General features: G+C 40.6%; 1 protein-coding gene and 1 pseudogene across 1 annotated transcript in view; both read left to right on the top strand.

The window, feature by feature from the left end:
* The window catches only part of LOC115108723 (R3H domain-containing protein 4-like), a 27,859-nt pseudogene continuing 1,408 nt past the window's right edge, over positions 1 to 26,451 (top strand).
* The window catches only part of LOC115108192 (AT-rich interactive domain-containing protein 3A-like), a 40,725-nt gene continuing 26,981 nt past the window's right edge, over positions 12,708 to 26,451 (top strand). Inside the window, exon 1 of the mRNA XM_029632255.2 lies at positions 12,708 to 12,946. The gene's annotated coding sequence lies outside the window, so the exon portion shown is untranslated. The remainder of the gene's footprint in view (positions 12,947 to 26,451) is intronic.

Raw genomic sequence — 26,451 nt, forward strand, 5'->3', positions numbered from 1 at the left:
ATGAGAAACCAAATTCTCTGGTCTGATGAATCCAAGATTGAACTCTTTGGCCAGAATGCCAAGCGTCACGTCTGGAGGAAACCTGGTACCATCTCTACGGCGAAGCAAGGTGATGGCAACATCATGCTGTGGGGATGTTTTTCAGTCCCCAAAAGTATGTATTCTATTCACATAATATAGTCTTTCAGCCACTCTGGTGGCTTCACATCTCTTTTTGGGCGAGCTTGTGGCTCTGTGAGCATTCTCTCTCCTTCCCCCTCTTTTTGTGCGTTGTCTGTGGCCTCCTCAGCCTGTGTGGCTGGTAGAGCTCTGACGTGTGTTTTGTTGTTCCGTACCTCAGCTGAGCCTGGGTCAACCACATAGGAGCGTGGGGCATCCGCTTTCCTCGGCACTATTGCTGGTGTCTGAGTTTGTAATCAGTTCGTCAGTTAACTGTAAGTGCTGTTATTGGGAAGTGGAAACTTCAGATTGACAGTTTTTAAGGAAGCTAACAACGCTGGTTCCCCCCCCCCCCCCAACTTTCTTTGTTGTAAAACAAAATGTTCACATTGTCAGAGAGCGATGCTTACACACAGTTTTTGTGTGTAAGCTAGGTCTACTGTAGAACTCACACTATATAATCATACTGCCCCTGTAACAGTATAACTTTAGTCCGTCCCCTCGCCCATACCCGGACTCGAACCAGGGACCCTCTGCACACAGACAACCTGTCACCCACGAAGCATTGTTACCCATCGCTCCACAAAAGCCGCAGCCCTTGCAGAGCAAGGGGGAACCACTACTTCAAGGTCTCAGAGCAATTGACGTCACCGATTGAAACGCTATTAGCGCGCACCACCGCTAACTAGCTAGCCATTTCACATCGGTTACACCCCCGAGTAGGGTACAGCCTTTACTCCCATGTAATTATCCTAACTTACTGACCCTTTTTTGACGTTTCAATAAACTTTTTCTGCAGCCTCACGTGTCGTTATTAACATACTTGGCTGTCACAAAACGTTATTCTCCCACTAATTTGTTACCCGACCTGCTAACACTGACAGTAGTTGGCTGGCTAGCTAGAGAAGTTTCTCTATCGAATTCGCTTGTTTTAGATATGTCGTATAACAACTTCCAGTCTTTGCTGCCCACGAACGGTCTAGGTATTTTAAAAAGTTGATTCTTGTCGGCTTGCCTATATGCCCTTTCAACTTGCTGGAGACCAGCTGGGAGATGAAACTACCAAATGGCCCCAAGTAGCCTATGGCGATATCTATACTTACTACCTACACCTAGCCAATTTATTGAAAGCTAGCCAATGTAACTTTTACTAGCCTAGCCAGCTATTGTAAATGTAAATTTGCCTGCTCAGAAGGGGCTGATGTTTCATTAGCCATCTTTGTCAGTGAATAAGAATTTTGAATCATGATATGTCTCATTTCATGTAACTAGCTGCGGCCTTAAAGAAACATTCAAACATATACTTTGCACAGAAACCCACATAAAAGCATGTAGATCCAAATATGTTTGTGCGTGTCAAGTACGCTAGAATGGAGGTTTAACAACTAGCCGCAGGCTTTAAAAACATTCAAACATTTACTTTGCATAGAAACCCACATACATGCATGTAGATACAAGTGTGTGTCATGTATGTTAGAATGCATATTAGCCAACACAGCATATCCAACACACATAGCATAGCATACATTGCAATACAATCTTCTCTAAAAACAGCTGGGCAAAATGTATCCAATGTGCCCTGCAATCAGATAACCAGAGCTTGATTTCTAAACTCAATCGTCAGTATTACAGGTTTGCCTAGACAATTACAGCCATAGATTCTTCAACTAACCTGGTATTGGTGATACTCGCTTCGTTATCTGTTCTGGAAAACAAATCTTATAAATGTTAGTGTCCAGTTGCAGGTGGTTCTACAAACACCAGAGAAAACTCAAAGATAGTAAATCCTTTTGTACCGCGCAAGCTGCCGCACATCTAGAATTTTCCAGCATTTTTGCCAGAACTAGTCATTTCTCTGCGACACAGCTGTGTCCATGTGTAGAAGTAGATGACAGTGCGTCACACAGTGCTACCAAAACAAAGATCTACACACATCTCACTCGATAGAAAACACAAATTTACTATCTTTGAGTTCTCTCTGGTGATTGTAGAAAAGTGTCAAAGTAGGCTATTACCACTTTAAGAATAATGAATACTTTGGGCCTGGCCAATGGATTAATATTCAAATTATTATTACATTCTAAAATATGTGAGAATAATGTGGACTTGCCTGACAAAATAAATTGGATGCAAGCATGGCGGTTTTTCTAGACTGTGGCTGACGCAGGCACACATAATAAAGCCATACATAGTGGTAGGATTAATTTCACCATGACAGTTTTTATAATGAGAAAGCGACCAAAAACCAGGTTCCTTTTTTAATGGAGGGATTTGTATGGAAAGCCAAGTTGAACAGAGTAGTGCAATACCCTTCAGTTGAAACGCCGGGAAACAAACTAAATTGTCCATATCTCTCACAAAAGCGGGGAAAAAATTAAATCATAGAATTCATTGGTGACCCGTCATTCAGGGCAGTTGGGGCAGAGGCCCATCTGTTTAGCCTGTTTTGCATGTTATTCTGGCATTAATACGTGTCACATACGTGACCGACCGGCTATATTGGGTCTTATGTAGCAAAATTTGAAATTGTATTTTTTTACACTGGATAAAAGTAGTCTCCGAGCTAGAAAATTGTATATCATACACTACAGTTGAGGAACAATGGGAAAGTAATTGTGCTCTGAAAGATGATAAACATAAACAAGGGCCATTTTCTCAAAAGTGAGGTTACAAGTATTGGTACCTACCTGAGAGCTCTTCTTTGTCTACACCCATTCAGTACCCTTCAGACCCTCTTAAGCAAAGAGGCACTGAGTTTGAAGGTAGGCCTTGAAATACATCCATAGGTACACCTCCAATTGACTCAAATTATGTCAATTAGCCTATCAGAAGCTTCTGAAGCTATGACATACTTTTCTGGAATTTTCCAAGCTGTTTAAAGGCACAGTCAACTTAGTGTATGCCACTTCTGACCCACTGGAATTGTGATACAGTGAAATAATCTGTCTGTAAACAATTGTTGGAAAAATTACTTGCACAAAGTAGATGTCCTTACCGACTTGTCAAAACTCTATAGTTAACAAGACATTTGTGGAGTGGTTGAAAAACGAGTTTAATGACTTCAACATAAGTGTATGTAAACGTCCTACTTCAACTGTAAATGAGAGAACAGCTTACTCTGACCATTTTACTTCCTGGGCATCCTTTACCCCTCTGCTCTGCTCATGCAAGATATCTGGCAGCCTTTTTTTCCCGTTATATTCTCTGACTAGACCTCTTCTACATACACCGACGTACTTTTACGATGTAGCCAGCCAACAATTTTTTGTTTTTCATCATGACAGATCGTCAGCAACTTCATTTGCATGAGCAATGTGTTTGTTTGTGCACCTTCTCTCAACTACAATGTTGCCATCTGGTCTAAAAGTGGCAACAGTGAAAAACGACCAATCAGAGCTCGAGAATCTGAATGGAGCATGGCTTTGAAATCTAAACTCACTGACCCCCCCTTTTATGGTGGTGTGTCATTTTGTAACCTATTCTATGCTCAGTATAGTTATAGCAATATGGTATACTACTTTATTCAATAGTAAGGCCATTTAGAAGTAACTAGCTACACAGGAACAAATCAATATTTTGTGAAGAGGTCACCTCCAAATGCATCAGTCCTCAAACTTAATGCTCTCTATTTTCCCCAGCTTGATAGAGGAGCGCAAATGCAGCTCTCTGCCCAACTCCCCAGCCAAATGTGTGTCTCTGACCAAGAAGAAACAGTTCTTCATCAACCAGGCCATATGCAACTCTGACCTCACACCCAGAGCCAAAGGCAAGAAGAACCAAAGGCGGCAGGAGAACAGTAAGTTCTCACTCTGCTGCAGATGTTGGGTTGTTACAGATTTTTTTTTTTTTTTTTTTTTTTTTTTTTTTCACCTTTATTTAACCAGGTAGGCTAGTTGAGAACAAGTTCTCATTTGCAACTGCGACCTGGCCAAGATAAAGCATAGCAGTGTGAACAGACAACACAGAGTTACACATGGAGTAAACAATTAACAAGTCAATAACACAGTAGAAAAAAAAAATGGGCAGTCTATATACAATGTGTGCAAAAGGCATGAGGAGGTAGGCGAATAATACAATTTTGCAGATTAACACTGGGGTGATAAATGATCAGATGGTCATGTACAGGTAGAGATATTGGTGTGCAAAAGAGCAGAAAAGTAAATAAATAAATAAAAAAACAGTATAAAAACAGTATGGGAATGAGGTAGGTGAAAATGGGTGGGCTATTTACCAATAGACTATGTACAGCTGCAGCGATCGGTTAGCTGCTCGGATAGCTGATGTTTGAAGTTGGTGAGGGAGATAAAAGTCTCCAACTTCAGCGATTTTTGCAGTTCGTTCCAGTCACAGGCAGCAGAGTACTGGAACGAAAGGCGGCCAAATGAGGTGTTGGCTTTAGGGATGATCAGTGAGATACACCTGCTGGAGCGTGTGCTACGGATGGGTGTTGCCATCGTGACCAGTGAACTGAGATAAGGCGGAGCTTTACCTAGCATGGACTTGTAGATGACCTGGAGCCAGTGGGTCTGGCGACGAATATATATAATTATAAAATTATAGATATAATTTGTGCTGAACAAGCATCTTCTCAGTACCCACTAGCTTGATTGCAGCATGTCTGAACACATCCATTAGTCATAGCCATTAGCCACACAGCATTTTATCAACATCATTTAATGATGCCTATTCTTTTCCTCTGTCCAAAAATAAAAAGGTTGCTACCTTGCCAATCTTCTTGATAGAAATGAGTGCTCCAAAGATGAGGCAGAGGTATGCAGCGACTGCCCTCCCTTCAAACTTCACTGTGGTCTGCACCAATGGCAACTACGTGGAGGTAGGCTTCTACTGGTCCCAACATCTTTCAAAAGCCTTGCTTGTTGCAAGTGAATGTTTTACCACTACTACCCTAACTACATTTTTTCCCGAAATGCCCCTAACTTGAAAGGGTAAGATGTAGCTCATTGTCCCGTTGTCTCTCTCCCAGCAATGGAATGACTTTATGAACCGCTCTGGATAGGAGCAGGAGAAGCTGCAAGCCCTTCTGGAAGAGGCCAAGAGGAACAACTGCAACAAGCTCCTCAAGGACCAGAGAGAGGGTGAGAGCCCAGGGTCAATGCCTGCCACACCACAACATACACTCCCCTAACAAGCTTGTAGTGTTAAGCTGTTGAAAGTTCATTACCTGTGTCACAGCCGGCCGTGACTGGGAGTCCGGGTTAGGGGAGGGTTTGGCCGGAGGGATTTCCTTTGCTCATCATGCACTAGCGACACCTTGTGGTGGGCCCGGCACCTGCAAGCTAACTTCTGTGGTCCGTTTCCTCCGACACATTGGTGCGGCTGGCTTCCGGGTTAAGCGAGCAGTGTGTCAAGAAGCAGTGCTGCTTGGCGGGTCATGTTTCGGAGGACGCATGGCTTTTGACCTTCGCCTATCCCGAGTCTGTTGGGGAGTTGCAGCGACAAGACAAGATCGTAACTGTCAATTGGATATCACAAAATTAACTTTTTAAAGAAAGTTAATTACCAAGCCTATGTTTTGGTTTGAGGTGTTTTAACCAAACATAGGGACACTGTTAGTCATGCTAGTGACACGTGTCATCATCGACACATACTAACCAGGTTTCCATCAAACCATTTCATGCAGATGAATTACCTGACTCATAAAAAAAACAATGACAGGGCTGATGGAAACAGGAAATGTCGATTCAAATTCATAAATGTTGACACTGTTCATTCGACATGGAGTCCATAAAATGAATCGAGAAATGGTGGTGGAAATGTCTTGATGCGCAAATATTGATATAATAACCATCATATCGATGTAAATGTAAAGTTATGTGATGATAGGCTGTTACGTTGTAGGCCTACCACCACAACGTGGAAAAGCATGAAATGTTTATAGGCTGGTGAAATAAGTTATTATTATCAGATATCAAGGTAAGACCCAAGTGCAGGTTGTGTGAAGTAACAATGTTTATTGTAACAACAGGGACAGGCAAATGACAGGTCAAGGCAGGCAGGGGTCGATAATCCAGAGTAGGAGCAAAGGTCACGGACGGCAGTCAGGGTCAGGCAGGGGTCAAAAAACAGGAGGACGAGAAAAAGAGAGGCTGGGAAAAGATAGGAGCTGACAGGACAAACGTTGGTAAGCTTGACAAACAAGACAAACTGGCAACAGACGGAGAACACAGGTATAAATACACAGGGGATAAGTGGGGAAGATGGGCAACACCTGAAGGGGGTGGAGACAAGCACAAGTGAAACAGATCAGGGCGTGACAATTATGAACTTCACATGGTGGTTAAGTGCACGGTGATAATGCAAATTTACAATAGGCTAAATATCGAGTATAGGCTATTGAATGCTGGTGACATGCTGATCAGTGCTTGGCTGCCAATTATCAAATAAAATGATCTTGCTCTTATCCATATGTCAACAAATAAGCCTAACCTGTCCACTTTAACAGCAAACTCTTGTCTAGAGAGCATGCGCCAAAACCAGAATGGGCAAGTTTTCAATTTATCGCAACCGTTTTTGCGAAAAAACCATCAGTAGAGTTAGAAACCCATTTAACTTATGTTTTATTTGTTACATGGGATCTTAATGCAACATTTATTTTTATGTTTATGTGCACTACGTCATCAGCACATCCTTTTATCCTCAACATGTCAGTTTGATGGAAACATACCTCTCGTGAGAAAATCCCTGTATTGTTTTTAATACAGATTTTAGAAGATTCACATGAAAATTTGTCACCAATTGGATGGAAACCTAGTCATAGACACTTTTACTTCCCTCGCTCACATTGGTTTAGGGTACACTTGAGGTACTTGGAAGAGAACATTCTCAGTTTCTTTGGTGCTCAACCTCACTCTGTTTACGCCACCAACCTTGGAATCAGATACTTTTTCCCTCTGAAGATTTTCCGAGGTGAAAATGTAGACGTCCATCTTGGCGAAAGACTGGACTTGCATAGATACTGTGGGAAATTATGACCCAATTAACTAATTTCCAGACAAATGAGATGGAAGGATGTTATTGATTTATTAATTTAGCTTTGAGAGGCTACAGCTGACTTTCATGTCTTAGAGTAATTATGGAATGTAATTTATCTTTGCTTATTTGAGCTGTTCTTGTCATAAAATGGACTTGGTATTTGACCAAATATGGCTATCTTCTGTATACCACCCCTACCTTGTCACAACACAACTGATTGGCTCAAACGCATTGAAGAAGGAAAGAAATTCCACAAATTAACTTTTAACAAGGCACACCTGTTAATTGAAATGCATTCCAGATGACTATATCATGAAGCTGGTTGAGAGTATACCAAGAGTGTGCAAAGCTGTCAAGGCAAAGAGTGGCTACTTTTAGACTAGTTGAGTATCTGGAGCATCAGCATTTGTGGGTTTGATTACAGGCTCAAAATGGCCAGAAACAAAGAACTTTCTTTTGGAACTCGGTAGTCTATACTTTTTGTAAGAAATGAAGGCTATTCCATGCGAGAAATGTCCAAAAAACAGAAGATCTCGTACAACGCTGTGTACTACTCCCTTCACAGAACAGCGCAAACTGGCTCTAACTAGAAGAGAAAGAGGAGTGGAAGGCCCCGGTGCACAACCGAGCAAGAGGACAAGTACATTAGTGTGTCTAGTATGAGAAACTGAAGCCTCACAAGTCCTCAACTGGCAGCTTCCTTAAATAGTACCAGCAAAACACCAGTCTCAACGTCAACAGTGAAGAGGCGACTCCGGGATGCTGGCCTTCTAGGCAGAGTTCCTCTGTCCAGTGTCTGTTCTTTTGCCCATCTTAATATTTTCTTTTTATTGGCCAGTCTGAGGTATGGCTTTTTCTTTGCAACTCTGCCTAGAAGACCAGCATCCCGGAGTTGCCTCTTCGCTGCTGACGTTGAGACTGGTGTTTTGCGGGTACAATTTAATTAAGCTGCCAGCTGAGGACTTGTGAGGCATCTTTTTCTCAAAATAGACACTAATGTACTTGCCCTCTTGCTCAGTTGTGCATCGGGCCTCCCACTCCTCTTTCTATTCTGGTTAGAGCCATTTTGTGTCACACCCTGATCTGTTTCACCGGTCTTTGTGATTGTCTCCACCCCCCTTCAGGTGTCGCCCATCTTCCCCTGTGTATTTATACATGTGTTCTCTGTTTGTCTGTTGCCAGTTCATCTTGTTTGTCAAGCAAACCAGCGTTTGTGTCAGCTCCTGCTTTAACCCAGTCTCTTTTCTCGTCCTCCTGGTTTTTGACCCTTGCCTGTCCTGACCCTATACCCACCCGCCTTACCACTCTGCCTGACCCTGAGCCTGCCTGCCATCCTGCACCTTTGCCCCACCTCTGGATTGCCGAACTCTGCCTGACCTGAGCCTGTCTACCATCCTGTACCTTTGCCCTTGTTGCTGTAATAAACATTGTTACTTCGACACGGTCTGCATCTGGGTCTTACCTTGATACCTGTTCTGTGAAGGGAGTAGTACACAGCGTTGTACAAGATCTTCAGTTTCTTGCCAATTTCACAAAAGGAATAGCCTTCATTTCTCAGAACAAGAATAGACTGACAAGTTTCAAAAGAAAGTTATTGGTTTCTGGACATTTTGATCCTGTAATCGAACCCACAAATGCTGATGCTCCAGATACTCAACTAGTCTAAAGAAGGCCAGTTTAATTTCTTCTTTAATCAGAACAACAGTTTTCAGCTGTGCTACCATAATTGCAAAAGGGTTTTCTAATGATCAATTAGCCTTTTTAAAATGATCAACTTGGATTAGCTAACACAACGTGCCATTGGAACACAGGAGTGATGGTTGCTGATAATGGACCTCTGTACGCCTATGTAGATATTCCATTAAAAATCAGCCGTTTCCAGCAACAATAGTCATTTACAACATTAACAATGTCTACACTGTATTTCTGATCAATTTAGCGTTATTTTAATGGACAAAAAAATTGCTTTTCTTTCAAAACAAGGACATTTCTAAGTGACCCCAAACTTTTGAACAGTAGTGTATATATGTTAAGTAAAGTCAGTACATGTTTAGGAAAATAATCAACATTCGTAATATAGTGGTGTAGCTTGTAAATGTAAACTTTTCTCTTATTTCTAAGCAATTGGCTGTGTAATCCTTACTGGAAAAGAGTGCTGATAGCCATGTCTGAATAGACAATTGCAATAAATGTTAATTCAAGTGTTCAATGACTCTTAAATGAGGTGATTATTTAATCATTGATTCAAGCAGTATTTCAGGAACAACTTAAAATATAATGTTGCATTTGTAATATGAAATGGACAAAGGGTAGTAAGACCGAGCCGTATGGTGGAGCAGAAAGACTCGCCACCATAAGTCATGAGTTTCAATGATTGGCAGGGATTCAGTATAGAAAACATGGTTGAAGGACACTTAAAACGTCATTTAAAAAAGTAATTAAAATAATTGATTACGTAACAGGAAATGTAGAATGTAATTCTGCTTCAAATGTGAGGAAAAGCCCACAAGAATGCAATACCTCTGGCAAAACATCTACTTTTCTGTGAGTTGGGTACCACAATGTGAAAGTCTGAACATGTTTAACCAATTACAAACCTGAACTAAACAAAAAAAGTGTATGTGCAATTGGTCAATAGATCTTGCATCCAAAGATGATTTTATGAAATATCTGCTGCAACTTCTAAAGTGGGCTTTTACCGTGTATCTTTGATTGTGTCAAAGTTTCAGAAAATTGGGAAAGAAAGCACAAACTCAGGATGTATGTTTAACTTAATGTTCATTCATTTTTGTACTTAAACCATACTACGTTTTATACGTTGGTTAGTTAGAGGCTAGACTACCTGTGTGGCTCCTGTAGACTGAGGAAGGGATGGAGTTGGGTCGGAGCAAGGGTCTTTGATACTGCCACTCCTTTTTGACTTTCTGCTGTTTGTAGCAGCCAATCAGACCGAATATTGATGATCAAATGTTACGCTGCTGTGGCAGTACTGTTGATATTTAAACTAGGTAGCTAGCTAAACACACTTGATGGTTCAGGGCAACAATGATACAACTTTATACAAAAATGTCTTATTTTACCACCACCCAAACGGGCATTTTGCAAGTCGGAGGGCAAAGGGGTATGTGCTCGGGCACAGGCTGACTCCTGTCTGTGCATATGCCTGGTGCACAGTCACGCCCGTTACAGTTGGGCAATTGCTGGCAGTATTTCCTCCTGTTAGCAGTGTGGAAATAAATCACACATTTAGCATAGGCCTATATGTGCATGGTAAATGACACAATGTTTTGTTAGTGATCATTTCAGTTGTTTTGCAACGCTGTCAAGAGTTCTGCTATAGTAAATTGCTTGCAAGACAGTGTATTCTATTTTGAGAGTTGCCATGATTCATGAATCTATCCACTAGATGGCAGCATGATGTTAGTAATGCATGATGTTGGTAAAGCTGTAAATATGTCACTTTTTTTTTCTTCAAAAATTCACGTAGGAATTTGAGTTATAAATCTGACATTCTCATTGAAAGCAAGTCAAAGAGGAGATATATCTGTTTTGTGTGTGCTATTTCTGTGTGTGCTATTTCTATGCTTGCTGTTTTAAAGTTTAGTTTTTGCATCTTTTTATTTTTGGTTTTGTACACCAGCTTCAAACAGCTGAAAATACAATATTTTTGGTTATGGAAAAGAATTTCACAGCAGTTTAGATATTACAATATTTCTCTACACTGTACTTTCTTGTTTTGTCACATAAACCGAAACTAGGCAAACTATTAGAATTTTTGTAACCAGGAAACAGAGATTTCTGCATAGTTCACTTTAATGTCTTAGAATTTTTTTTTTTAAACAATCTTTCATGTGTTAGAAGAACCTTAAGTTTTCCTCTGTAAACTTCAATAAATGATTTTAGTTTATTTGTTAACTGACACAAAATGTCTTATAGGTAAATTGTCGATACTGATAAGAATGAAATGATGCTTCAATTCAAATACTTGTGCTGAAAGTTGACTTAAAACAGCAATCAGCAGTTAGAACAATAACAAAGCGTACACCCCGCCCCTGTTTCAGTTAAACGTTGAGGGATGAGGCTGCGGAAATGTAACCACTCTCAAATTCATAGACCGATCCATGGATTCATGGGAATGACCATCCATTATATCAAATATATTGTTTTGACCATGTTTTGAGGCTATTTGGGGTTTGTTTGCATTTACTTTGTTTACAAACATGGAGTTAAACAACCTTTATTTTGGGTTCTGATGGGGTACGAAAGATGAACTATATCCTTCAAGAATTAATGGGTACATAATGAATACATAAGTAAAACAAATGGATGTAGCAACTGCAGATTGCCCCTTTAAGTCCTGTCTCACTTCAGCATTGTTAAAACTGACATTTGACTATATTTGACTATAAAATATAGTAGGCCTACACTAGTGAAACAGACCTGCAAACCAAAGATTTTTTACAAATGTATACAATTTGTGCCAAAAGTCTACATTCTTCATTATATCACCTTCAATGGCAAGAAAAAAACATATATGGAACCGAACCTGATTTAAAAGTATAAATGATATCAACACATTACGCTGCTTAAATCAGAAATGCAATTCTGCTCAAGTATCACATTTGTTTAAATGAGTAGCCAAATCTTATCAGGATTGCAGTCTGGGCAAGAATAGGCAACCTCAACTAATTCTTGCTATGGTCAGTAGTTTGACCATTATTGTACTGTTATTGACTCTTTAATTAATTAAAGGAGAGTAGTAGTAATTTGATACATTAAATGATTGTTTCATTAATTAATGTATGTATTAGAGCTCATGCAGTTATCTTCGGTTTAGTAATTGGTATTTATAATTACAAATACTGTAGCTGTATTGTAGCTAACCTTTGCTGGGTGATTGAAATGCATAACCCCTTTATAGGACAAGTAGTCTAACTCTGAAGAAACGCTAAATTTCTCTTATTAATTGTTATGCATTAATGATAGTTAATATAATAATCATTATTAATAATATTATAATAATGAAATAATTGACGTTTATTTCCCAAGAAAATTCACATGGTAAATTTGGTAAAGAATAAGTTAAATGTATAAGCGATAATTAGGAGGCGTGGACTTAACTCTTCATTCGGTCTGTTTACTTCTTGTGCTATATATTAAGCATACAGTAGACACCACCCACCTACCCGCTGTAGGGTTAAAATGATCACCACCTAAGGGAACGTCGCCAAAAGCTCTTCATGGGTTAGGTAGTCTTCATTATAATTTCAAGGGACAATCTGCCAAGTTTCCAACCATGACTACGCCGAGGTGTGCTTAAGCAGAAAATTGTTAACGCATTGCTCGAATTATAGAACGCGCACACGTTTCAACATCTCTTAGTTATTTCAACAACATGAAACGTATAAAGTCGGTTTATAATGCAATTATTTCCCCCACATTGACAGCACATATATATTACACTTGCCGACATTCCCTTTGTATTGGGGTAGGTTGGCCCCCTCTGATTCAGAGGTTAGGAATTTGCATCCGATTGCTGTTTGTCAACCAATGATTTGACTCTACGACCGTGAGCACGCCTTGGATTAGGCAAAGATACAATGTAACCTCTGAATCAAAGCCATACGTTGAAATCGAATAATATGTATACAACGGAATAGAAATATCCCAATCAATTGATATCAGTTTACTACTATATATGAAATGTACAATCAATAACCACCAGAACGCCGTAGATTCAGGGGAAATCAGGAATGTTTGTTCCGAGTGCAAAAACAAAACGGAAGCTGATTTGGTAAGTTTTTCTCTCTCTCTCTCTTATTGTGGCTCACATATTCGATTTGATTTGGATTTATACAAATAAGCGCCAGTCTTATTCTGTCTGTTTAAAAATATATATATAATGTCTGATTTAACTTGACTAATCGGATACAGTCTAATGTATTCGTATACGTATGCTGCCATGTGTGCAGTACATTCCCTTTTCGATATGTGGCGACGTGCCAAGTAATTAAATGATCGTTATGATATAAAAGCTTCAGTTATTATTATGGAATCCATCTGTGATCAATATGTTTCTGTGAAGCCTTTTCAACTGCAGTTATCCAGAGTTTGGGTTAATTTTGCATTTGCAAATAATTATTTAATAGACTTTCTAATATAAATAAGTGTGCTATTTAACCTTTATTTAACTAGGCAAGTCAGTTAAGAACAAAATCTTATTTACAACGACGGCCTACATCGGCCAAACCTTCCCCTAACCCAGACAACGCTGGACCAATTGTGTGCTGCCCTATGGGACTCCCGATCACGGACGGTTGTGATACAGCCCGGGATTGACCCCGGGTATGTAGTGACGCCTCTAGCACTGCAATGCAGTGCCTTAGACCGCGCGCCACTCACTAATGTGAATGTCACATTAGTTTGGCGAATGGGGAAGTTGGAAACAGATATGGTAGCTGTATTTACAACTGGCCTGAAGCCAAGTTAAATAGAAAACAAAAAACTTAAATGAAAGTTATGAATATAAAAACCAACGGGCCTATTATATTTATCAGGTAAATTACATGATATAGCATGGAATCAATTGGGCCTTTTCAGCACTGCTGGCCTGTTTTTGAATTGAATTGACTTTTTGTAGATCCATAAAAGTTGCAGCATTTACATTTAGATGCATGGTGAGCGGGAAACACTCCACTCTTAGGAAAACGGTGCTATTTAGAACCTACAAGGTTTCTTCCGCTGTCCCCATCGGAGAACCCTTTGAATAACAATTTGTGGTTCCAGGTAGAACCCTTTTGGTTCCAGGCAGAAAGAACCCATTTCAGTTCCATGTAGAACCCTTTCCACAGAGGGTTCTACATGAAACCCAAAGTGTTCTACCTGGAACCAGGTGGGGACAGTTGAAAACCCCCTTTGGAACTCCTTTTTCTAAGAGTTTTAATACACAAGCAGTGTTTCCACAATATTCATTTGCACAAGCCATCCTTGCTTCGTACATTTCTAATGAATGTGTATCAACTATAGTGCATAATGTATATACGTGTGGTATATTCATGTATATGTCTATATTTGTTTAGACAGCCCAACTTGTATGTTGAGATGGCAAATTTGAACAAGTAGAGCAAAGCAAGGGGATAGGAAGTGTCTTATGGTAGTGCCCCCAAAAAAAGGGCGTTTGGGTCTAGCAGTATGGAAGGAAATGAAGTCTGCAACAATCAAATGTCATCTCTTTGACTGTTACTACATCATGACATAAGGTGCCTGTGTCTACTGTTCCAATTTGGTAATACATTGATTCTGGCCCGTGAAGGTTTTGAGAAAGACTCAACGCAAGTCTCTTTTAAGTGTGTGACAAAAATGTCCCTTGGGTGAGCTGTAAGCATGGCATTTGTGATTTCATTGGAGATGACTAACCAGGGTTAAACTCTGGAAGAACTTGCTATACAGAGCGGCAGGGTAGCCTAGTGGTTAGAGCGTTGGACTAGTAACCGGAAGGTTGCGAGTTCAAACCCCCGAGCTGACAAGGTACAAATCTGTCGTTCTGCCCCTGAACAGGCAGTTAACCCACTGTTCCCAGGCCGTCATTGAAAATAAGAATGTGTTCTTAACTGACTTGCCTGGTTAAATAAAGGTAAAATAAATAAATAAATAAACAGAGGCTGACTTACAATATACTCTTGGGAAAAAAGAGTCCAGAAAACACACACACACATGCAATGTTGTTGTTTGTTTGATTTATTTTATTCATGTTAGCCTGACAAATAACAGTATTTTATCTCACTATCATACCCAGCCAAGGTAGTATCTCTACTTGAAATCTGTGTGGACAGCATGCCAAATTATGAAACCATAGTTGCTCACTTTGTGCCTTTCCATATTTATAGCCTGCTGTAACGCAGCATCCCATACATATTCCTTTTCCAATGGCGGGCCATTCTCCATATTAGCCTGCAATGAGTCCTCGTTAAGAAAAGGGGGGTTTGCTCAGTGATTGGACCTCTTTTGGATTAGAAACGTATGGTGGGCGATCAAGACCCAATGTCTTTGCATAATGAAGGCAGTCTAATGAATAACATGCCTTGTCAAGGCAGAATTTCTGTTACAGTTGGACATGTTGTGGCCATGAAATTGTTTAGAATGTGTTCAGAGCACAAACTGGGCTCACTAAGGAAGTGCTTTTGTAGTTCCATCAAAGTGAAAACTGTAACTGAGATAGTGAACCGGAAAACAAACAAGTACTTTTGGTTGGACATGTAACATCTATCATATGATTTGTACATGGTGGCAGTCTAGAGATAATGTCATTTTTCTAGGAAGCCGGGGAGTCAGCTGATTTTTTTTCCCTTTTGTGGAAAATATTCCTGGTCCCTCCCTTTTTATTTCTTGTTTTTTTTTGTGTGTGAAAAAAAAACTATTGGAGATCTTCATACTCTTGTTTAATGGAATTATACTTAGTTATGTTTTACAGAATATGTCAGGAATTCTATAAAAATCGAGATTCTGCACATTGTCTTGAAATGCTCAATATAAATTCAGTGTTATAACAGAATTATTCACTATTTCCACTAACACGACACTAATCCTTTTGTTGCATCTGGAATTCAATCAGCAGTCATTTTATTTAAAAAATTAAAAAGTAATCAAACAAGGGCAATTTGTAGAACAGTGACAGCATCTTCATCCTTGTCGATACATTACAATAGCTAAAACCAATTTGAACTGAGCTATCGTGTTTCTAAGCTATGAGCTTAACATCCGTCCAATAGTTCTCTGCTATAGCCTTGTGTGAATGTCTCCTTTTCCCAGGTGCAGTGAAAATACAGACTCACCTAACAGCTTAGTTGTTTATGAACACACTGGCAAAATATGAAGAAGAAAAATGTGGCGTATGTTTGCTGTTGAAATGTACGTTTTTATAGACACGTTTATATCTCAATGTAGCTCCGTTTATATCAGCTATAGTTATGATAGAAATGACATGGGTAAAATATTGTTACTATCCAATCTTACATCTACAGTGTAATTGGTTTCAAGTGACTTCATGTCACAAAGGATGACCGTCCTCTAAATACACATTTAGTTTGGCCGTATTACATACATCTTGTGATATTTGCCAGACATATTCATAACAGACAAGTAAGCAATTTGAATGAGTCTATAGTATCAGTGAACAGTAACCACAAAGGTCAATGAATTGAGAATTTGTTTTAAAAGGAGGATACATCTTCAACTGTCAAATACTGTATGTTTGAACTGAGCGCTGACCATACTTTTGTACTGTCATCGTCCTGTTGTTGCTCAGATATATTTGTTGCAAGAAAATGTCAATTGACATCTGTTGTCTTCTATAATTGTAATATCGTATGTCGTTTTCTATTACTGCTGCTCAGTGACCACACAAACCCAAAATGCCTCTTTTACTCCACTACTGTAGTTTCCCTGCCATTCAAGGGGGAAGTGTAGTGAGTTGGCTTGTTTTTCAGCTGTTCCTTTGCCAAAACCCACATATCAAAGTGTCCTTCTGGCACACAAGCCGTTTCTGTGTTTCTCCTGGCAGAAAAAACGGAAAAGAAAATCACTACTTCACTCTTTGGGTTCAAGCCATGGGGGGAATCCCGGAAGACTGATAGTGACGTAATGGAGGTGGAATGAAGCTTGGGTAAGAATCTTTCTGTGGGAAGAGCCATGTTATTTGTCCACCAATAACATTGATATACATTTTGCGTGGACAACTGCCAGTGCAATTATATTGAAAGCCAGAGTCATAGTCATCCAGGACTATCCTTACAGGTGTCTGCCTTGAGACCAACACAGAGCTTCGCACGTGTCCATCTACGAGTTTATTTGCGCTTCATATTTACACCCCTTGGCATGAATGTGTGATGAATGAGCAAGTTGGCAACTTGCCCCCAGAATAAAATCAAGACAAGCTACTGGATAACTATGGTTTCCCAACTGGGCTCCCGAGTCGGTTGCATGTTTTGCATGGGGCGGCAGCGTAGCCTAGTGGTTAGAGCGTTGGACTAGTAACTGGAAGGTTGCGAGTTCAAACCCCCGAGCTGACAAGGTACAAATCTGTCGTTCTGCCCCTGAACAGGCAGTTAACCCACTGTTTCCAGGCCGTCATTGAAAATAAGAATGTGTTCTTAACTGACTTGCCTGGGTAAATAAAGGTAAAAAAAAATAAAATACACAGGCACACAGCATGTGTCATGTAGCCCACATGTACGTGTCATTTTTTTCACCAGACTAGATTAGGAATCCATGCCAAAGAGCTGTTTCCTGCCTATCGCTCCTCACTTACCCAGACAATGGCTGGATTGTACAAGATTAAATTGAATCAAATTTTATTGGCCGTGTACACATTGTGTACTGTTATCGCAGGTGCAGCGAAATGCTTATGTTTCTAGCTCCAACAGTGCAGTATACCTAACAATACACACAAATCCCAAAAATACAAAGAAATATCAGAACAAGCAATGTCAGAGTCGTGTGTGTGTGTGTGTGTGTGTGTGTGAGAATGTAAATATATACTGAATAGGAAAGGTATGTACAGCAGTTATATAGGATGACTGGAATACAGTATATGCATATGAAGTGGGTAAAACAGTATGTAAACATGATTAAAGGTGCCAGTGTTAAATGACTATGTACAGTACATAGGGCAGCAGTCTCTTAAGGTGCAGGGTAGAGTACTGGGTGGTAGCTTGCTAGTAACAATGAGTAAGTTCAAGACAGGGTGTTGGGCAGAAGCCGGCTAGTGGTGACTATGGCCTCCCTGCAATTGTATGAATCAACAAGTTAATCCAGTTTGGGGCATTCGTGTTTCAATGTAGATACACTTCATACGCATATTAAGTACCTCCTCTTCAGCTCAGTCCTTAGGGAGAATTATTTTCCTGTGTCACTTAAAGAGTGAACATGGAAATGAGTCTCACAGCGTCTTATCTAGGAAATGCATTTCTAGGGCTGTTTCTGAACTCTCCGGGAAATAATATAAATGATGGTGCTTTTTAAAGGAATTAATAGCATCAGACATGATCAAACAGGGAACAATGATAATGGCTAATGGGCAGTGAAAGGCCAATATCCACAAGAGAGACCTAACTATCGACAGGCAGAATTTCCTTTCAGAGGTCATATAACATCTATGTGTGTGTCATTCATCCTATACAAGAGTAGTCTTACAGTTGCAACAGCTGTGCAAGGTTTAGTTGTTTGTTACGTGGGAGATCTGATATACTAAGATCACCATTGATTCAGAAGCCAGAGTGCTGGTGTCAGAACCTAGAGAACTGAGCACTATAGCAAAACTGCAATGGCCATTGCTGGTGCTGCAGTAAGAGAGAACCTTTCAAACTGAATTAGTTACTTTATTAAAGTTGTTGATGACTTTCCAATTACAGCAACCTTATTCTCTGATTTTTAGCTTTTATATTGGAAGTACTTGGCTGGTTTACTCTTCTGCATGTTCAACATGGTCAATCTGGAACGTATAGTCTCAATTAGGGCTGTTGCGATGACCGTATTAAAAATGACCGTATTGAAAATTAATCGCACACATATTATTTAGTATATGTAAAGACAAGATTAAATCAAGAATAGTCTGATGAGTGACTATTAGCCTATCACTTGTGAATAATGCCCAGCATAAGAAACTGCCTTATTTTTGTTGCAACTTTTCCTCCATCATAGTCGCACACCTTATGTAGCCTAGCCCATAGGCCTATATGTTTTGATAAGATTTGTATCACAACTAAAGTGGCCAAATAACTTCATAAAATTAAGCACATTATGCCGCTTCACAAGGGGTGTAGAGCCTAACTGGCATACATAAGCAGCACGTGAGATTCAAGTTTGGGGGAGATCATTTTCACCATAAATTTACCTTTATGATAAAAGCATTACATGCATAACCGCATTTGTGGTCACTTTTGAGAATGGTGTTTTCCTGCTCATGGAACATTCACGCTTATAGCCTACTGCCATGTGCGCATTGCTGCGCTTATAATGTGAAGAAATAACATAATAGTTTATCAACAACCTCTCCCCCCATTCTCATCGACGGGGCTGCAGTGGAGCAGGTTGAGAGCTTCAAGTTTCTTGGTGTCCACATCACCTACAAACTAACAGGGTCCATGCACACCAAGAAGAAGGCATGACAAAACCTATCCCCCCTCAGGAGACTGAAAAGATTTGGCATGGGTCCTCAGATCCTCAAAAGGTTTTACAGCTGCACCATCGAGAGCATCCTGACTGGTTGCATCACTGCCTGGTATGGTAACTGCTTGGTCTCTGACCGCAAGGCACTACAGAGGGTAGTGTGAACGGCCCAGTACATCACTGGGGCCAAGCTTCCTGCCATCCAGGACCTCTATACCAGGCGGTGTCAGAGGAAGGCCTTAAGAATTGTCAAATACTCCAATCACCCGAGTCATAGACTGTTCTCTCAGCTACCGCACAGCAAGCGGGGTACCAGAGCGCCAAGTCAAGCCATAAAACTCCTGAACACCTAGTCAAATGGCTACCCAGACTATTTGCATTGCCCCACCTCTCTTACACCGCTGACCGCTGCTACTCTCTATCCATAGTCACTTTAATATCTCTACCTTCATGTACATGAACTCAGCAAAAAAGGAAACGTCCCTATTTCTTTCAAAGATAATTCATAAAAATCCAAATAACTTCACACATCTTCATTGTAAAGGGTTTAAACATGGTTTCCCATGCTTGTTCAATGAACCATAAATAATTAATGATCATGCACCTGTGGAACTGTCGTTAGTGTCTTAACAGCTTACAGACGGTAGGCAATTAAGGTCAGAGTTATGAAGACTTAGGACACTAAAGAGGCCTTTCTACTGACTCTGAAAAACATCAAAAGAAAGATGCCCAGGGTCCCTGCTCATCTGCGTGAACGTGCCTTAGGCAAGGAGGCATGAGGACTGCAGATGTGGCCAGGGCAATAAATTGCAATGTCCGTACTGTGAGACGCCTAAGACAGCACTACAGGGAGACCGGACAGACAGCTGATTGATCATCCTCGCAGTGACAGATCACGTGTAACAGCACCTGCACAGGATCGGTACAGCCGACCATCACACCTACGGGACAGGTACAGGATGGCAACAACAACTGCCCGATTTACACCAGGAACGCACAATCCCTCCATCAGTGCTCAGACTGTCCGCAATAGGCTGAGAGAGGCTGGACTGAGGGCTTGTAGGCCTGTTGTAAAGGCAAGTCCTCACCAGACAACACTGGCAACGTTGCCTATGGGCACAAACCCACCATCGCTGGACCAGACAGAACTGACAAAAATTGCTCTTCACTTACAAATCGCGGATATGTCTCACCAAGTGTGATGGTCGGATTTGCGTTTATCGTCGAAGGAATGAGTGTTACACCAAGACCTGTACTCTGGAGCGGGATCGATTTGGAGGTCCGTCATTGTCTGAGGCGGTGTGTCACAGCATCATCGGACTGAGCTTGTTGTCATTGCAGGCAATATCAACACTGTGCGTTACAGGTGAAGACTTACTCCTTCCTGTGGTACCCTTCCTGCAGGCTCATCCTGACATGACCCTCCAGCATGACAATGCCACCAGCCATACTGCTCGTTCTGTGCATGATTTCCTGCAGGACAGGAATGTCAGTGTTCTGTCATGGCCAGAGAAGAGCCCGGATCTCAATCCCATTGAGCACGTCTGGGACCTGTTTGGTCGGAGGGTGAGGGCAAGGGCCATTGGTGGAAGAGTGGGGTAACATCTCACAGCAAGAACTGGCAAATCTGGTGCAGTCCATGAGGAGGAGATACACTGCAGTACTTAATGCAGCTGGTGGCCACACCAGATACTTACAAACGGTTACTTTTGATTTTAACCTCCCCTTTGTTCACGGACACATTATTCAATTTCTGTTAGTCACATGTCTGTGGAACTTGTTCAGTTTATGTCTCAGTTTTTGAGTCTTGTTATGGTCATACAAATATTTACATGTTAAGTTTACTGAAAATAAACGCAGGTGACAGTGAGAGGACGTTTCTTTTTTTGCTGAGTTTATTAACGAACCGGTGCCCCGCACATTGACTCTGTACCGGTACCCCCATGTATATAGTCTTGCTATTGTTATTTTACTGCGTCTCTTTAATTACTAGTTAGTTTTATTTCTTGTTCTTATCTGTATTTTTTAAACTGCATTGTTGTTTAGGGGCTCGAAAGTAAGCATTTCACTAAGGTCTACACCTGTTGTTGTATTCGGCGCATGTGACTAATAAAAATGTTTGATTTGACATTTAAAACTAAACGTTCTGATCTGTTGCGTCAGCCACTTTGCGTTAAAAAATGTTTTGAAGCTAGTGGTTGTATGCTAGTGGGATCTATCACATCCCACAACTGTCCCAGACTATCTTTGGAATATTTATTTCTAGCACAGAATAGGTCATCTTTTGTACTCTGGGGGATAGTAGATTGACATAGACTAGTGCTTTTGCTGTTTGTTAGACATACTCATCTTTTTGGCTGATGAAAAGTAAATGTGGCCAATTCTTCCAATATCTTCAATATGCACCTCGGAATTAGATAAGGACAGGTGCAGTTGCATCCCCGTTGGGTCTGTCTTCACTTGTAGCCTGTGAGAAATACCCAATCACGTGATTGAGAGCCATGTGAGAGCGGGCAGCACTCAGGGAGAAGGGCACAACGCAGCACTGCAGCACAACGGCCATTGGCTTTCAAAAGGCATGGATCTTTTTAGGGTGCATGACAGCCAAACAATGGGGATGCCACTGTGAAATTTGAGGCATTATCAAGTGCTTGTCAAATTGTGAATGAGAGACTGATAAAGTGTGTACAGCCTGCACAAAAAAAAACAAAGCAGAGCTCATGCCTTTCAAGCAAATTTTTTCAAATCATCATTACAGTCGCATCATACAGCCTTACAGTGTATTAAAAATCTAAACCTATAGCCCAACGTTTGTAGAACTAAAGTTACATAACTCTAAATTAAAGTGTAATGGATTTATTTTAGACAGGTCTAAAGAAGCATGGTATGAGGAAAATGTAGTCTATTTCAGAAGAACAGAAAAGCATACTCTGTGTTGTCCTTTGTGAAGGATTATGCTATATTGCATGGATTTATTATACTTTTTTTTAAATGCAGATGTTCCCAAAGGTCTGCATCTGTGTGGAATCCAGGAGATGCTAAATGCGTTCATGTAAATTACCGTGAGACCGACAGTTATTTGTTTGACAATCACCGGCTGACTAAATTTTGTGATCACCACAGCCCTAGTCTCAACTGAAATCCTGACTGCGCCAATCGTATGTTGACTTCCACGTCACACTATTTCCCTCCCATGGCTCAATGGAGAGTACAATGCAGCTCTTGATAGCAGGGTTGTTGCTAGCCTAGTTGCTAGCCTAGTGTTAGCCTATCATTCAGAGATGAGCACAGGCAATAGTCAATCAATCCATCCATCCTTCATGTATTTTCAGTCCCATTGATTGACCATGCTTTTGCTCTGAAAAATGAATAAAAACTGGTTTGCAGTTTCATTCCATCAGGACTATATTGAAGTGAATAGTCAGTAGGTTACTACCTGTGTCAGCATTTTCAAAATGGCTGAATGTGTGTGTTTGATTGAAAACTCCCCCAAAATTCCTCTAAACTTTTATAATAAGGAGATCATTGGATTACGATTATTCTGAAATTTGACCAACATAATTTAATGGCTGGCTTTGCTAATCAGATTTGAGATTTGAGCCCCATGCTGAATGTATTGTGGAAGAGGTTGGTGTAAAGTGCTGGTGACACTTCCTGAATGATCTTGTTGTTAGTGTAATGGGCTCAATAGAAGCAGTGTTATTCTCTCCAGAGGTAATACCTGGAGGAATGTGACAGAATACCACATACCAGTAATCAAGACCAGCACTATTGACCAGGTTTTAGAAATGGACCTTGTGTTTTATGGTGGTTATCTGGTCTGCAAAAGGCCTCCACCTGTATTCTAAGCAAAAAAAGGAGATGTCAAGATGTAGTCTGTCGTCTCAGAATATGTTGGAGAGATACCTACACACTTCCAAACTCAACTAGCGCTTTTCTGTCCAATACCAGCGTGCCGGTTAAATATACACAGCAAATGACAAATGTTACCAATGCACAATTTTAGTGCTCTGTACTGTCTCATGTGTTCTTTAGGAGACTATAGTTGAATATTAGAGCTTTATGTGAGGTGGCCCTTTATCATGTTGGAATTAGACCCTTAGCGCTTTCCTTATCTCTTTGTCCTGTTTGTTCAGACCTCACAATCTTCCACCCTCACCCCTCCCTCGGTCTCTGTGCCAGTAGGTAACCAGAGGATTAACCCAATAGCTCTCATCATTCGTCCCTTATCCTTCTTTTAAACCGGCTGTCCACCCGGTTGGCTTCGTGGCAGTCCCCCCCTCATCCTGTTTCATCTAGCCTCCAACAATAACCCTATGGTCAGATCACTTATGGGTGTCCATTGCTGTAGTTTGAAGCCAAAATACATTTCAATAGGTTGCAATGATACTGTGATTGACTCAAGGTTGTGGTTCACATTGTGTGTTGTGTAGAGCAGTATACTGAAGTTACTCAGTTTGCCCTAGCCATTCACCACCTGTGACGCAAAATAACTTGTTTGCACCAGAAGGCTGACCACGCCTACATCCATTTTGCATAACAAAGATGAATGATAATGGCATTATTATGCAGTCACACGAATCATTGACATAGTCCCAAAGTTATTTATATAATGGTGGTGAATGTGATGCAGCGCTTCAATGTTCCCTATTGACAATCAGAATGATGAATGAATGATCTAACATACAGTCCTCACTCTATCTTGCCATGTCTGTGGGAAATCAAAGATGTTGGCCACCAAAACAGGCTTTTGAAGCAGAGAAACCACTAACACCTCCCACAATTCAATGTATTTTAATCAGGAACAGCAAAGACCTTGAAAGCAGTTTGCTGTTATGCTATGGTGTGTCTCTGTAATGGAATATTTCCAAATATAAGGAAGCACATTTTGTGCAAAATTTTAGAGAACCACTCAGTCGTGAAGCAGTCAGTTTTGAATTGGGCTTAACCACTGGCTTATGAAACTGTATTGTGAAACATTGGGGGCTGCAAATTGGCTTAAGATAAATAATTATGGTCAATGCATTTGACTGTTGATGATTTCAACATGTATGTTTAGAATGTAATAGCAACACAGTTTTGGTCTGTAACCCCTAGTCTAGTTTTATGGTTGCAATAAACAGACAAGATACTTGTTACCATAGTGCTATAGAACTTGATACAATATGATACGCTATATGGCCAAAAGTATGGCCGAGCAGTCGCACACAAGCCTAAGATCACCATGCGCAATGCCATGCGTCGGTTGGAGTGGTGTAAAGGTCACCGCCATTGGACTCTGGAGCTGTGGAAACGCGTTCTCTAGAGTGATGAATCACGCTTCACCATCTGGCAGTCCGACGGACTAATCTGGGTTTGTCAGATACAGGAGAACACTACCTGCCCCAATGCTTAGTGCCAACTGTAGAGTTTGGTGGAAGAGGAATAATGGTTTGGGCTTGGCCCCTTAGTTCCAGTGAAGGTAAATCTGAAACGGTTTGTTGAGATCGTTGTGGCAGAACTTGACTGGCCTGCACAGAGCCCTGACCTTAACCCCATCAAACCCCTTTTGGATAAATTGGAACGCTGACTGCAAGCCAGGCCTAATCCCCCAACATTAGCACCTGACTTCACTAATGCTCGTGGCTGAATGGAAGCAAGTCCCCGCAGAAATGTTCCAACATCTAGTGAAAAGCCTTCGCAGAAGAGTGGAGCCTGTTATAGTAGCAAAAGGAGGACCAACTCCATATTAATGCCCATGATTTTGGCATGAGATGTTCGACGAGCATGTCTACATACTTTTGGCCATGTATTGTATGATGTTCTATTGCTACTCTTTTGGATCCAACAACTGCAGTGACACAGTTGCCCTCTGTGCCAGAAAATAATGTTGCGTGAATCGATATTGAATGTCTCTCACCTCTACTAATACAACTGTTCATCTGGTGTTTATTTCTTGTCTCCTGACACACAAGCCCATAGAAGGGACAAAGAGGTTTGCCAGTGCTGTTTTAGTCACTTTATTATCCCATTCATACTAAGACGTTTTTCTGCCAACTTTACCATACCGCCATCTTTCTTTTCTGCCTTTTCCTTATATCTGAAAGGTATTGCCGGTATCAAAGCCAAAACTTTTTTATTTCCGCTTAACGACCTAGTAATCATTTCGGTAAACAAGTGGAGGTGGTATAGCTCATCTATTCGTTTGCTCATCTATCACTGATCAGAAACATTTAGCATGCAATAATGTAGCCCAAATCAAGTGTAGGCCTACTATTTTGCCCGATCGCGTATAGGCAACTCCAAAAGCCAACAGAGGTCGTGAAATATGAACACAAGACCGCTTTTGAAAATATAATTCCTATTACTTTCAGTCGGGAAAAATATTATTTGTATTTTATTCTGTTATATTCCATTATGTTCTTACTACAAAATATGTGTGTTGACTGTGATCGTGGTAGGTGTGTCTTGTCTGTTTTAATTCCAGAGGCAACCTAGTCTGTTCAACACCTGCTTGGAGAATCTGTCTTCATATCCCTGTCAGTGTATGCTCTTGTTTCTAGAGCAACATATGTAAAGCTTATCTTTGTTCTGACCTAGATGTGACCTAGGCCTTGTTCAATCAAAATGTAGACCATAGAAGCAACTACAGTGCCTTCAGAAAGTATTCACAACCCCCTTGACTTTTTCCACATTTGATGGTTACCAGGAAGACAGTGAATATGTCTGAGTTACAGTTTTTGACTTAAATCTACTTGAAAATCTATGGAAAGACCTGAAAATGATTGTCTAGCAATGATTAATGACCAATTTAACAGAATCATTTTGAAAAAAAATATGGGCAAATGTTGCCAATCCAGGTGTGAAAAGCTCTTACACACAAAGACTCTTTCGCTGCCAAAGGGGATTCTAACATGTATTGACTCAGGGGTGTGAATACTTATGTAAATGAGACATTACTGTATTTACTTTTCAATAAATGTAAAGCAATTTATAAAAACATATTTTCACTTTGTCATTATGGGGTATTGGTTGTAGATGGGCGAGAGAGAAAAAATCATATTGAATCCATTTTGAATTCAGGCTGTAACACAACAAAATGTGGAATAAGTCAAGGGGTATGAATACTTTCTGAAGGCACTGTAGGAGCTATGA

The sequence above is a fragment of the Oncorhynchus nerka genome, linkage group LG24 (assembly GCF_034236695.1).
Source record: "Oncorhynchus nerka isolate Pitt River linkage group LG24, Oner_Uvic_2.0, whole genome shotgun sequence".
Lineage (NCBI taxonomy): Eukaryota > Metazoa > Chordata > Actinopteri > Salmoniformes > Salmonidae > Oncorhynchus > Oncorhynchus nerka.